Genomic DNA, 15,238 nt, shown 5'->3' with positions numbered 1-15,238 from the left:
TGGTTCTTTGCTGTCTCCAGTCCTCACAAAGCTCACAGCCTATTCATGTTGGAGAAGGAAACAAAATTCCTTTCTCCAGTCATAAATGCTCAACATTGAACAATATAATCTATCTTCTAAGCTGGTGGTTCAGCAAGAGGTGATTTTGTCTCCTGGACAACAACTGTAGACATTTTTAATCGCTACAATTTGGGGAGGTACGAGAAGGTACTAACAGCATATACTGGGTAGAAACCAGGATAGGACAGTCTCTAGGAACAAAGAATGATCCAAACTCAAATATTAATCACACTGGTGCTGAGAAATACTGCCCTAAACAAGTGCTACAGTGAACAGTCCAAGGGCAAAGAATAAAGGCAGAAGTGACATACGGCGCTCAGATGGAAACCATCAGCCACATGGAGACCAGCCTCCCACAAGAAACATTTAGTTCCACAGCAATTCTCCCCCTGTCATTGTATTACCTCTGCATGAAACAGCTACCAATGGATGGAAACACTGTCTATGCTGCCCTTGAAGTATGTCACTATAGAAAACAAGTATCTCAAACACGGAACTCAATTTTCAAATTTTCCCCTTTTTATCTCCTCCTTCCCACCATTGCAAGTTAGTATCCCAAAAGCCTGCTTTTTTTCTTACTTTAAAAAAATTTAAATGTAGTGATTTTTTTATATTGCTTTTTTTTTTTAGGATTTTATTTCTTTATGCATACAAGAATAGAGTGTAGGTTAGAGGTATGGGGGGTGAGAGGATTCATCAGAGACAGAGTGGGGGGTTGGCTGAAATACACTGCTGAGGGGAGCAGCAGGTGAGACAGGAGAGGTCTGCTGTGCCTTGTGGGTCAGCTCCCTGGCCGGGAATTGATCTCCAGCCAAGTGGCTAGTGGTAACTTGCTAGCACTGACTGAACTCCTGCACCACCAGGAGTTCTCCCCTCAGGTGTGGTCATCATAGTTCTCCCAACACCAAAGCACCCACAGTCCATCACCATATCCCCTTCTCCTCCTCCCCGGCTTCCACCTCTAAATCCTTTTCCCTCCCTACCTTTCTGGATGTCTCTTAACCCTGGGCAGATTTCAAGGTTTGTCTTTGGCCTTTTGTTTTTTTTTCTATATTCCACATATAAGTGAGGCCATTTATCTTTTTTTTTTTCCTCCTAATTTATTTTGCTTATTATCTACCTTTCCAGCTCCATCCTTGTTCTACCCAAAGAACAAAAAGCTCTTTTCCATCATGGCACCCCACTCAAACAATTCCAGGACTGAAGTCTGAAGTCCTTAAGCCAACAGTCCTTCTGAAGCTATCTTGAAAAGCAACTTCACTCCTACTGTTCTGAGCTCTGTCCTCTGAACAAGATTCCCTTGTTTCCTAATGTTTCCCATTGGAATACCTCCTTGCTTACATTTTTGTTGATCCTAATCCTTTTCTAAGATCCTGCTAAATTTCATGTTGCACAAAATCTTCTGCCCAGCATTCCTGTATGAGATTGTTTTATTTCCTTAGTCATTTAATTGTGTTGATCATCATCTTTTCTCTAATTTTTATTTAGAGCTACACTTTTACTCCTCCATTGTGGACATGTTACTCTCACCCTCCACCCCTCTTCCACTCCTTCTATTCCTTCTAGCAACCAGTAAATACTGTCACTATCTGTAAGGTTTGTTCTTACTGTATTTGCCAGTCTATGGGATTTGTGTTGGTTATTTATATTCTCCAGTACATATTCTATATTCATTTTGTTCCCAAAGGCTCTGTTTTTTATTAACTGTGTAATTATCCATAGAACATATGCTACAAAGTGTCTTGATTCAATAACTGTCTCTTGATGGTCGCTTGGTTGGTTGCATGGTTTGGCGTTTGTGAATGTAATGAACATGAATGAACCTGGGCATAATCCTACTCTTCCTGTCAAGAGAGTAAATACTTAGGGAAGAAGATAAACTCCCATTTTAACAAGTGCCTCCTCCAGAAAGCTTTTTTATGGTGAATTAGTCAGAAAGGTATTCTAGAAATTTGTTTCATTCATTGATCAGGTAGAAGTGAATTGTGCCACTCCAACTCACGGTTGCTGGTATTCAATAAATACATATTGTTGAAAACAGCTGTGGAGACATATTTGTGACTAAATAAGCTCCTAAGGAAATCAGCTTTCAAAGAAGATCCTTTTTGTCCTCCCAGTGTTAGTGCAGGGATACAATAAATAGACATATAAACACAAGAGATCCAGAAGATGTTAGTTGTAGCTGCCAGTCCTTTCATTATTATTCAGCTCCTACAAAGATGGGGGAAACTCCGAAGCAGAACTAAGACCGACTTTTTTCTCTGAAGAAAGTTGGCTATTTTACACATCTGAAAAAGTAATGTTGAAATGATTCAACTTTTGGCTAACAGTTCTTCAAGTAATGTTTTTTTTTTTACTATGTATTCTATCAAAGGAATATTTTACTATAATATTAAAAGTAATACTTTCAAATTGAATCTGCAGATATAAATTTGTAGGTTCACAAACTTTCATGTTTTGTAGTTGTGGCTGTCTTTTTATTGCACTGGGAGTCTAAAATGATTCTTATCTTTATAAATTCTATATCTTTCTATGATTATTTGCAGCTAAAAAAATGTTTAATGACCTAAGACGTAAGACTCCTTAGCCAATAGTTCTCAAACTGAGAGCATATGTTAATGATGATCTGAGAATTTCTTTACTTAAAGAGATTATGCACATTTTCAAGTTTGGAAAACACTGACTTTTAAATGTATCTTCACAGGCATTATTAGCCTATTTAATGAAAAATAACAACAATGCATATGCATTCAAACAATTAGAAAGTTTCTTGCTTACTGATGAAAAAAATCAAGGTAGCCTAGCTTTTTTCAACTGATGTCTTTGATAAGAACTATTCATTTTTTTTCTTCACTTCATGAGTTACCTGCTATATGAGATAAATGAGATAATTTCTTCACCAACCAGCCAATTTTGGCTATTTAAATTAAGTGAAGTGAAGCCATCCATTGTGTTGTTATTGTTAAGAATATACAATAATTTCTAATTTCAAAAGATGTCTTATTTTACTTTATAATGATTATTGCAATTTTAACCTCACAATTTTTGATGTCATTGTTGTATGAGAATCATTGTTTAAAAAAAAAATCAGTGTGACTAGAGGGAACTATAATTTTTCCCCTTCTTCCTCAACTTCTTACAGAGACATTTATCTGAATCCTTCCTTGCAGTGGATAAACAAGAAGACCAGGAAGAGAAAGGAGCTAAATAAACAGGAGACCCGAACATAGCTCTAACCTGGGGTAATTGGACTCTGACCATTCTTGAATTAAGCAGAATTCTATGGTGGTCTTCACATCCCAAAACATGACATTTGAAATGTAGTTGAAATAAGGCCTCCCTTTAAAAAAGACAAGTAGCTGAAACCAATCTGAAAAAAAATCAATTCATTGCACAGACCAGGTCATCGTCCTGAAGCAGGCAGCTGGAGCCCCATGACGACTTCCCAGAGGAAGCAGCTGGGCGAGTAAGAGCTCATCCTTTATTGAATTCCCTAATAGAGAATGTACATCTTTTGGGACTTGCAGAAGCATCAAGCATCACTCTCCTCCCAACCTTCCTTGTAAGGCAGACAGTTGGAGGTGGTGGGGGCAGATAATTGAATTAAATACAGTGATTGAACACGAAAGCCGTGCCTGTGTCTCAAGGGATGTGTGCTTTCTGGAGAACTGACATCCCCTTTCCTTTTCAAGTTAGATTGACAGTGACTGGGCTGCTTGTGGAAAGTTGTTGAAGTTGCCCTTTGCAACCACTCAGGCTGTTAAGTGTGTGTGGGGAGTGTGGTGGGGGGAGAGAAAGTCTCCACTTGGGATTTTACTGGAAGACATTTTTCCTCCAAGGTTCTTTCTGCTCAAGTTCAAAGTGTTATTAATTCAGTTCACATTCCTTCCATAGTAGGCCAGTCCCTGCCAGCATGACTGGCTGTGTTGCCTGTGAGTACTTCTCTGAATCAGTCTAATGCAAGGTAGCAGCAAGCTGCAAGTCAGTCTCAAGCTCTTCATGGGTCACTACAGACACATGCCATGCAAGAATCTGTCCTTTGCCACTTGTTGAAGAAATTCTTTTTGCTTGGTGCTGAGCTTCCTCGTTAATGAAAGAAGATCTATGAACTGATTTCAACAGAGAAAATGTGAAGATTGTGCTGACTGAAATAGTTCCATAGTATGTGGCAAGTTAGCCATGTCAATATCTGTTGACCATAGCAAAGAGTGAAAAGATGTAACACTTGTCAATAGACCCTGAACTTCTCATTTCTGTTAAAAAATGTATAATTTAATCATACAAAATTAGGGTACAGGCCAGAGGTGCAGGGACAGTGAATGGAAACAGTTAAGTCAAAACAAATACCAAGACTATCTCTGCTTCCAAGTAGAATGTGAAAAGGAATAGAACCATGTTCAATGAATATTCCTAGAAATAAAATCCAGAAATATATCCACATACCTTGGGTAAATGTCTGGAGCAGTCAATGTTTAATATAACTCACAGCAAAGTATAATCTAACACAAAATTATTAGGAGTCAATTTTACTTTTAAAAGTTGAATGTGAAGTTGAGATGCCACCTGTAAATACTATTGACAGTCTTAGTTTGTCCACGACAACCAACTTTTTTTTTAATGAAAATTGAAAAATAACAATGAGTTGTCTACATTGCAAGTGGAAAATGACAGGGGAACGTATTGAATCACTTGGATTCTCCTTGCAAAGCAGGCTCAGGACTCTGAAATAAACACCGTTTGTGTTTATTCTCCGAGCATCTCTGTATTAGATTCTACAGGCCATCCTGTGGCTGTTCAAGCAAAATAATCATTCTTTTTCTTATAAATTCATTTTAGCAGCACTTGTGTTTTGATTTGCTGCAAGTCCCCTGGCACTTATTACCATTCAGAGTGGTTTAGGGCAGGCTCTAGCAAATGTGGCTCCTCCAAACAACAGGATGCACAGTTTCTGTTTGACAATCAACGTTGCATTAATAGCTTGTTAAAGCTGGAATAGACCTTAATGATGACCTATTTCACCACTGTCTTCCTCCCAGTAATACTAGCAACAGATAAAAGAACTAGGTGTCTTGATTTTCAGGACATCATGCTGCCTTCTTGTGCAACACTACAACATGTGAGAATGATTTTATTCCTACCTTTGTGTACTGCCAGATTTGACTAAAAAGATGCTGATGGGGCTATCAAGCTGTAGTAAAACATGGTATCAGGCTGTCTTTAAGGGAATCTATCTTTACCCCAATTTTTTATTAAATCATTGAAATAAAAATTACAATATAATAATACACCATTCTATATAAAGTATTTTTTTATTAAAATACATTTCACTAGCCTAAAAGGGCTCATCTTAATTAAAATACACACAGAACAGCCACACAGCACATGAACAGCACAGTGCTTCAACAGGGAGGCAATACTCAATGAGTTTTAATACACTTGATTTGTCACAGAAATAAAAGATAAAAAGACTCAAAGAAACATGTGTTATTTAAAAAAAAATAGGTTAAGAGTCCTGAAATTCAAGCCCACCCCCACCTCAACTCATACTAACTTTTCTATCCCACAGACTGTTGTCCAGACCTCCCAGAATGCAGGTCACTAAGGCCTCTTCAGAAGCCGCTGTCTCTGTGAGCATGTGGGGAAGAAGACCTGTAGCTTGCTCACAGAGAGCAACTGGAACTTGGGTGCAGAAAGGCAGCATTTTACCTAGAGAACAATATGATGGGAAAGAAAGAGCAAAAGCCTACTTCCTCAGAAGGCATATGACTGGATAAGCAAAAAAACATAAAGCACTATTTTTGAAAGCTAGAATGTGAAAATGCATAAAATGTGGAAAGTCTTAGTACAAACTTAATAAACTTCAATAGTGATTTTAAAATTCTCACTAATGCACGTTAACTTAAAAAAAAAACACTTTACCATTATTATTAAGGTGAAGGTTTTATGACATCCCTAATTAAATGATTAAACATTAATAACTTCCAATAAAAATATCCATTACTGTAAACTCATCCTTTGTAGACCACATGATAGTGAAGACCTAGAAAAAGACCTAATCGAAGAACACATAAGGGCTCTATTCAACACACAATTACCCATTCAATAAACATTAACTGAGCACCTCTTAAGTCCAGCACATTATTAGCATCAAGACTGGCTAAGACACAGACCAGAGCATAGATGTTAGATCTTTCTGTCCACGATGCCACCAAAACTACCCCTCTGTGACTGCATTTTTCCCTTTTGTTTGGAATGCTGGGCTTGCATACTGCACAGCTCAGTGCACACACATGAACATGATGTATGGCGAAGAATCACTCAAAGCTATATTGAGTGATGTACTGGCGGGCAATGCAGGCAGCAATGGATACAAGCTTAATCCTGAGCTCCAAGTAAATAGTTTGTCTCCTTCTCAACAGCGTCATAAAGTACCACTGAGAAGGATAGCAGCTGCTGCTCAGACAGGAAGTTACCTGGAAGGGAGAGGAGAACCTGCACAGGCAGACAGACTTAGCTGGTGTTTCAGCAGGGTGGCAGTATTCCTATAGGCACGGATGTTAATGCGTGGATGTGCAGTTTACTGTGAAGGCATATCCATTCTACTATGTACATGGAATGAGATAGGAGTGAGCCTGTTTATAAAAGGAACGTGAGAGAAAGCTGTGTGTTTAAAGTGTTTGGGCACACTAGGACTTACCTCCTGGAAGATCTGTTTTATTCTAAAATTGAGCGGCCATTTAAGGTTAGGAAGATTTTTAGTCTATTTATGCCTACTTAATGGTGTCTTAGTTAGTGTCATGTGATATAGTTTCATCCCAACTGCACAATGTGTTTGTGAAGAAACAATAACTCAATTTGAACATGAATAAATATACTAAATATTAAACAGATTATATACTTATGGACCAGAAGCTTTCTTCTGGTCCAGCCTCTGCTTTAGAATTTGAAGGAAAATAGAAATAGCCTTCTTTAGTTTCTCTCCCAGGTGTCTACAAAGATGATTTTACGGGATCAGTGGGCATGGTTTGTTCCTATATGTTCATGTTGTTTTCTGCATAGTCCTGTTTTCTCCCTTCATAGTTGAAGGGAGATTCATAGTAACTTCAAATCAATGATCACCACTTTAAAGCAAATTAGTCTAAGAGCTCCCCTTCCACTGGGGCATGGGTGTTATGGGTTCTGATGTAGGGAGCTGCAGGCATTTCTGTGGAGCTCCTTGAGGAAGTCATGCCTTGCTGAGATGCTAAAGTTTACTGGAGGTGGGGTTGATATACTTGGAAAAGAGACTCTGGATTGAAGATGAGGGGACATTGCAACTTATAGCCAATCCCTACGGCCAGGTTTTGGCTCTGGATAGCTTGACTTCTCTCTGCATAAGGTTTTCACAAAGGTGAGAAGCCAGAGCAGGATAGCTGAGTGATCTTCAAGCAGATACTACAAAATGCAATGGATTAAAGGAGAGAGAGGTAGAAGAATGAAACTTGAAAACCACCTCTCACCCATTTCCCAGAATAAGTCCTCCATTCCTGTCTTCCTCATTCCCTAATGCAGTCAGTATATGGTCCCTGACCTGATGTCTGGAAAAGTGTGTGTGTATGTGTCCTTCCCCACCTGGTGGTAGTAGCATAGACTCTGGAAAGATGTTCAGACTGGTTTCTAAAGACACTGTTCATTTCTTTTGGATGTCACAGGAACTAGACAGCCATTGCTAAAAGACCAGGATCCAATGGTGCTGAGCAAGCTAATTTTCTGGACCCAGTTCACAATGTCCAATCATAGCAAGGAGCTACCGTGCAGTAAGCACTGATGGGATGACTGATCCATCAGAATGTGAAAGCCCCTGCTCAGGGAGTTCTGGGAAGATTCAAACAGGCCTTGGAAGCTGTGCTAAAGGAGAAGGAAAGGCCAAAGAAAGGCTGGTTTTCTTTATCCCTTGGGCTTGAACAGCTGCCATCTGTCTCAGACTGGGAATGCCTTTTCTAAGTAAAAATCTCATTTACATACTATAGAAAGTAGTGGGAAATCAGTGAATAAACAAATTCGGCATCAATTCCTAGCTAATAATTATGACCCCTTCTTATTCCCTGGAGTCTCAATTCAAAAGAACTGAAGCTTCACAACATTAGTTTTAGAAGCCAGACTTTTAAAGATGCTGCTTAGAGGAAATGCCCTGGTTTCTTTGCACAGCGGTGCATTGCTGTTGTAATTTTGCCTAATAATACCCCAAGCTCCACTTTTTCCTAACTAAAAAGAAATAATTCTACGGAGGCTTCAAATGCAATGGTGTTACCCAACACACATTCTCCCAGTGCTCAGTCGGCAGCATGCCAAAGGAACTCTTTCATTAATGGCAAGTCACTCTCCCCTCTCCATATATAATTTCTTTTCATTCATACACATTTTCTGGAAAGTTAAATTTGCCACACTTGTTTATTTGATGTCAGTGCTCTGAGCAGGGCTGAAGCATGGCAAGGGATATTTCTTTTCACCATATTCTAACCAATTCATTATATGTTTTTACTGGGATAAAGCTCACAGAGTTAAAATTATTGGATGGTGAGTGACACTGATACATTCACTTTAGAAATGATTTTATATATTATGGAATAGTTTTAAGACACTGAATGGGTAGCTGGAGTCTAAAAACAGATTTCTATGTCTCTGCATAAATACCAATGGTTAGAACAGATAAATAAAATATTAAGCTTCGCTGAACTACATAACAAGAACAAGGTTTAATTGTAGCCCATGTAACTGTAGTTTGTGATTACAATTCAATGTTAGAAAAATTGTGATTATTTATTCAGAAGTTCCAAACATACTGTCAATATGTTTTGACTATGCCAAATAGCAAAGCATGTATATTTAAATATTTATATAGTTATATACCTTATTGGGGCATTTAATATTTATATGCACTTAAATGTCTACATTATCGATACTCATAAATAAACCTAACAAACTGGCTCTTCCTTAGATGTTTTCTGAAAAATTTTGTACCAAGTCCCTAAATGCTCTTTTCCCCGAAAATTTCACAAACAGATTTCATTGTAAGTTATTTCTCTCCCTCAAACAATCATCCACTGAATGCCTTCAAACACAATGCACGAGGAATGTAGAGCCACGCCATATGTGTCTTTTATCCCTCAGAGATAAGCCTAGAGAGGCTGACAAGTTTCCAATTCTGGAAAGGATGACCCATTTTTAAATATAAAGTTCCAAGCCAGCCCTACAGAAATAAGAAGGCATGAAGAACATTAAGCCAAAAACAAACAAACAAACAAACAAACAAACAAATGCATTCAGTCCTGGTGTTCTGCAGAGGCTGGAGAAATCTGCTGTGTGCTGTGTGCTTGTGAAATAGGGAATGAAAGATAGCAAGGAAGTTGGGAGAGCTTCTAAGCAACATAGAGAAGAAGGGGCAGATGAAGCCAGGTTAGTAGGGAAAACTGTGACAAGGTGGTCCACAGAGGCAATGGGGGGTGAAGAGAGGGAAGAGGACGAGACTCTGATGATATCCAGGATTCTATGATGACGACTGGCTTGGTGGTGCTGAGTCCAGATGATACAGTTATTTTGTGTATGTGATGCCTGTAGAATGACCACAAGAAAATATCCAGTAGGCATTGGCTATGGGTCTGAAGTCAAAAACATCTTAAATGGCAGCACAGTTTTAGGAGCCCTAGGTGAACAGTAGTTAAAACCAAGAGAGGGAATTAAATGCATAGAAAAATCTGTTGGAATAAAGACAGAAACAAACAATAGAATCCTGCGGAGCAATAACCATCAGGTTTAGGTGGCTGGAGGAAGAAGGGAGGAGTAGAATAATATTGTCAGAGATAGGTAAGAGGAGCAAGTAAAAAATAAAAAATAAAAAAAAATGCACCTCACAAGTGGAGAGAAGAATGAACTGAATGGTTCAGAGTCTCACATGGAGAGAAAGAAAATGTGGGGTTGCCAGGTTTAATATGCACAAACGCAGGCCTCCTAGATAAAGTGGAATTTCAGCAAGCAGCAAAAAACTTTAGTATCCTTCAAACACTGCACTGAATGTTTATAATAAAAAAGTCATCTATTTTTATCTGAAAGGTTTTCATTGCCTCTAGCAAGAGAATCTTTATTACCTGTATTTACAAAATAATTTTATTGGATTTTAAAAATTTAGTCGCTCTGATCTGACAAGAGGATGGATACGGGCTGAGAAAGTGATTCCCGAATTCAAAACAGTTTTCTGAATTCCTTGCTATGATGGGACAGAGGGAAGTCAGGGGTATGTACACCAGAGCCCGCAGCTTATTTAGGAAGTAAAAGGAAGAACAAAGCAGGGGTGTCAACACGGGGACACGCTGCTCCATCCTCACACCCGAACAGCAAGTCCTTGAGGAAGTCTCCTTGTTGGCTGAGTGTCCTCTTAAGCTTCGGCCCCTGCACTACGAGGTCCTTTCCCAGAACCTCTGTCTGGTGCATTGCAATTCATCCTTTGATAACTACATCACTTGCAGAAAATGTGCCTGGCACCCTCTGAGTTACTGACTGCCATTTTAACAACTTTCTGCCATGACACGTTAAGCTTTGCAATGTAGTTAATCTGAAATATTACTGACTCCTCAGGACAATATTCTGCTTTTTTAACTTTAAAAATTTTACTTACAGTATTTATAATATCAAACTTTTTAATCAAAGTCTAGCCTGATTTTCAGTATAGCTAGCTAATAAATGATGGGATGATTTTGTATACTCTCCCAAGTTTCCAATATCCAATATTCTATTACCCTATTCTACAAAGAAGAATTCCAAGAATTGCATGCTTATTGGACAAAACAAAATATATAATCTACTCAAATCCAATTATAGATGCATTAAATAGCTCTAGACATAAATATACACATTATACTACATTGTACATAATTAACGCTGTCTGCTTTTTACAATCATAAAAGATATCAAATAGTGGTCACAGTCATACAGTCCTAAAATTTCAGTGTCTTAAATTTCTTTCTATTGCTATTTAAGGAATACATCCCGTAAATATATCCACTATTTTGAAATTATCAGTAGGTAAATAGACTAATAAAGGTTGTTTAAAATATTTACTAAATCAGAAAAGGCTCAAAAATCAAAAAAAAAAAAAAAAGGAGGTAAACAGAGATGGAAGCACAAATGCACCAGAACTTAAGGAGACTTAAACACCAACTTGTGGAAAAGAGACACAAAACAAAGAAGGAAATGCTTCTAAAAGGAAAACCATGGAATGGTCTGAATTCTGTTTACTGGAAGAAGAGTGCTGAAATAAAATAGCCAAACTTAAATTCAAGGCCGTGCTTTAAATTTTACTTTCCAGGCTCAACAAGAATCCTAAATCATGTTAAAAGTTCCCACCCCCGAGACCTGAGCAGCCTTCCTCTCTGATCAGTTCCTCATCCTTCAACCTCATCCCCATTCCAGGTGATGTCTGCTCACACGTTGGAAGATTCCTTTAGATCAACTGAGCTAGGATTGCCCATCAACTCTGAAGTTTCTACTTAGAAATGTTCCATCCACCATCACCCCCAATCCTGTGCCCAAACTATAAATCCCTGCTTTTCCTTGGTGTATTCACAGTTGAGCCCAATCTTTCTCCCTTGCAAGCCCCTTGAATAAAGTTTCCTTTTGCATAGTTAACAAGCTGCATAGTGACACCTGCTGCCCTGGTAAGAAGGCCCCCATTAACAGCTGCACCCTTGGAGGGAGGGTGCAGCCCAACAGGGAACAGAAAGGCTCCCACTGCCCTCTTTCACCCTCCTTTGTGTATTTTCCTGCTGCTGCCTCACCCAGGGCAACACCCTGACACCAGGTGGCACAGTCACTTTCTGATGTGGCATTGACAGGTCAGCCCCCAGGAATCAGTGGGCAGTAGTAGGCAAAGGACAGTCCTTTGGGGCAAGCAAGAGAATAAATTGTTGGGTCCCAGCCGGGATGAGCCTCCTCAACCACCCCCGGAGCTTAAGCACAACATCATAATAGGAAGAAGACATCTTGCCACCTGTGTGAGAGGCTTAACCTTTGGGCAACTGATTAATATCCACCCTGATCGCAGTAGCACATGTGAGGGAGATTTCCTCCTGCCCCCAGGCCAACATCCTGGGATTAAGGGTATAAAAGGGAGGCTGGAAAGGATAATAGGGGAGAGAGAAAGTTTTGCTGCCAACCATCTACTTGTGCTGACTCTTCAACCTCGACGTCCCCCGCGTAGACTCGTATCCCCGGCCGTGCGGGCGTGGCAATAAATTGATTTTCTCAGGATATTAGCCAGTTCTTCAAAGTACATGCATTGCCTGAAGAGTTCAAAAACAATGCAGAAACTATTTCTTGTGTTGTTCTCTTGAATGTTTAAAAAGATAAATAAATGTTCTCCTCTGCTGTTTATTTTCAGAAAGTGAATCATCCACATTGGCAGGATATATACAGCACGCTACTCATACAACATTTTTGCTTTAGGGCAAACTATATCTTCATCATATAAAGGGGCAAGGGTTAGGTAAGTCTCCTTGTTTATATGGGAAACTTCGTGTGGGTTATTTTGGAAACAACTCCTAGCAATCTGTCTCAAGTATTGTGAAGTCCTCTAGTAATAGACAGAAACACACTGGATGAAACTGCTCCCACTTTCTGACAGATGAGCATAGCACTATTTTTATCGAATGCACTAAAAATTGTCCCTGCCTCACAGATTAACTAGTTTGTAAAAAGAAGCAGCTCACAGGTAAACTGCACATTACACTGGGATCTTAACTCAAAAAATGGAGTTAATGGATTTAGAAAACAGGAAGCAAAGAAATAAGGTTTGGGTTCATCCAAATTAAGTAGCAAATTCTTACAACACCCTTTATTTTCTCTGTAAAGTTATGGGTTACTTTATTTCCAGAGTTCTTTTCAAAATAAATTTTTTTACATTCATTTATTTATGCATACAGAACAGGGGTACAGGCTAGAGGTGCAGGGGTGGTGAGTGGATTCAGCAGAGACAGAATGGGAAGTAGAACAGGCAGATCAACAAGTACACTGCTGAGGGGAGCAGCAGGCGGGACAGATGAGGTCCACTGCTACATGTGCATCACCTCCAGGGCTGGGGATTGAACTTACACTGAAGCAACTTCAGCTCCCTTACAGAGATGCATTCTAACCGTTGCATCCTAACCCAATGGTATTATGTTCAGGCCATTAGGGAGGGCCTCAAAATAACTTTTAATAAATTATATCTAATTGCTAAAAGTATTGTTTGAAACAACAACCTACTCTTTTGAAGAAAAAGTAGTGCAAAAGAGGAAGAGGGGATTGCCTTTCTTTGGGCCCAGTTTTACACCTGACTGTGAAAGTCAAGGTCACAATACCACAAACATTAAATAGACAGGGCATACAGACAGCGTCATCTAAAGAAAAGATCAAACTTTGCCCATGACATTTCTTGGGACTTTGCCCTTGATAAAGAAATGTGCAAGTGGACTTTCTTTTGAGAGTGAACTCTTCCTTCTATCTTTTTTGTATGACTTTTTGTTCTCTCTCTCTTTCTTTCTTTTTTAACATTTAGACGTGTTTTCTTAAAGCCTCTTTCTCTCAATCTAACCTAGATCTCTACTATCAGATCTGTTTACCAAGAACTTATTTGTCCTTAAAAAACTCTTTGCTGAAACCATTTTGACAGATCACATCAGGATTTAAAATATTACCTTCTGGATATGTTGAACAGCTGCCATATAAAGACATCACAAGTACTAATGTCCTAACCTCTGGTAGAGGTTAGGTAAATGTCACTAAAAATCTTGAGATGGGCAGATGATCTTGGACCATCTTTCCAGGTGGAACCAATGTGATACAGGATACTTAAAAAGAAGGAAGAAATGGGGAAGAGAGGTGGCTGGGGGTGTGAAGCAGATCAGAGAGAGCTACATACTCTTGGCTTTGAAGACGGAGCAAGGAACCACTAGCTAAGGAATGTAGGCAGCCTCTAGAAGGTGGAAAAGACAAGCAACAAATTCTCTCTTGAGCCTCCAGAAAATCAGTAGCCCTGATCATCCCTCTTTTAGCCTAGTGAAATGGACTTCTCACAGCTGACCTCCAGGATGATCAAATTATTGAGTAAGTCCTCACTTATATAGTAGATAGGTTCTTGAAAAGTGCAACTTTAAGTGAATGACATACAACAAAAGCAGGCCCTTGAATAACACTGTATTCAACATAGGCTAGGGTTTTTAGGTTTTTTTTTTTTTTTTTCATCAATGTTATAATAAAATTGTTGAACAAAACAATGTTATTCAGGGGCTTGCTATACAATTATATTGTTTTAAGCTGCTAACTATGTAGTAATTTGTTTTCAGCAGTAATTGGAAGCTAAGGATGTTTTCAATAGGATCCTCTGGAAAGACATAAATATCTCCATTATCTAAAAGAATAAACATATAATTATTTACTAAATATACCTGATGACCTAACAGCCTACAATAGAAACTTGTAGAGAGTTTTTTGGCTAGAAAATAATATCCACAGTTCCCCAAACACTGCTAAGTCAGCTATATATTCTATGACTTGTAAGACATTATGCTCAGTTACAGGCCAAAGTATAATTAAAAAAGAAAATCTGGGGGCCCTCTCTGGTGTCACAGCAGGTTAAAGCACAGAACTAAGAAGCTAAAGCCACTTCAGCATAAGTTTAATCCCGCCCTGGAGGTGACCCACATGGTGCCACAGACCTCTCCTGACCTGCCCACTGCTCCCCTCAGCGATGTACTTTATCAGTCGGCCTGTTCTGCTCCCCACTCTGTCTCTGGTGAATCCCCTCACTGCCCCTGCACCTCTGGCCTGTACCCCAGCCCTGTATGCACAAATAAATAAATCTTAAAAAAAAAAAAGAACATAGTCACATGGTCACATGGTTAGTTAAAATAATGCAAAAAATCATGCATTCATAAGGAATCTTTAACTTTTCTGTTGTATGCATTCTGTTATTTACTTTCATTAAAATAATATTGACTTATAACACTGTATATTATTTTATTTTCATTTTAAATATATTTATGGCAAAAAATAAATAAAAATAAATAAATAAATACATTTATGGCAATAAGTTAAAATTCAGGAGACAAAGTGGGACACCTTATACTTTTAGAACACCTTATACTTTTAGACAGGTTTTGTTAACTGG

General features: G+C 38.8%; 1 protein-coding gene across 1 annotated transcript in view; it reads right to left on the bottom strand.

Annotated features, from left to right (window-relative positions):
- The window catches only part of DCC (DCC netrin 1 receptor), a 977,719-nt gene that overhangs the window by 446,248 nt on the left and 516,233 nt on the right, over window positions 1–15,238 (bottom strand). The gene's annotated exons all lie outside the window — the stretch shown is intronic.

This window comes from Condylura cristata, unplaced genomic scaffold, assembly GCF_000260355.1.
Source record: "Condylura cristata isolate star-nosed mole 26May11 unplaced genomic scaffold, ConCri1.0 scaffold00016, whole genome shotgun sequence".
NCBI classification, from domain to species: Eukaryota; Metazoa; Chordata; class Mammalia; order Eulipotyphla; family Talpidae; genus Condylura; species Condylura cristata.
Note: the sequence above shows the minus strand (reverse complement) of the source record. Positions and strands in the feature narration are given on the sequence as shown.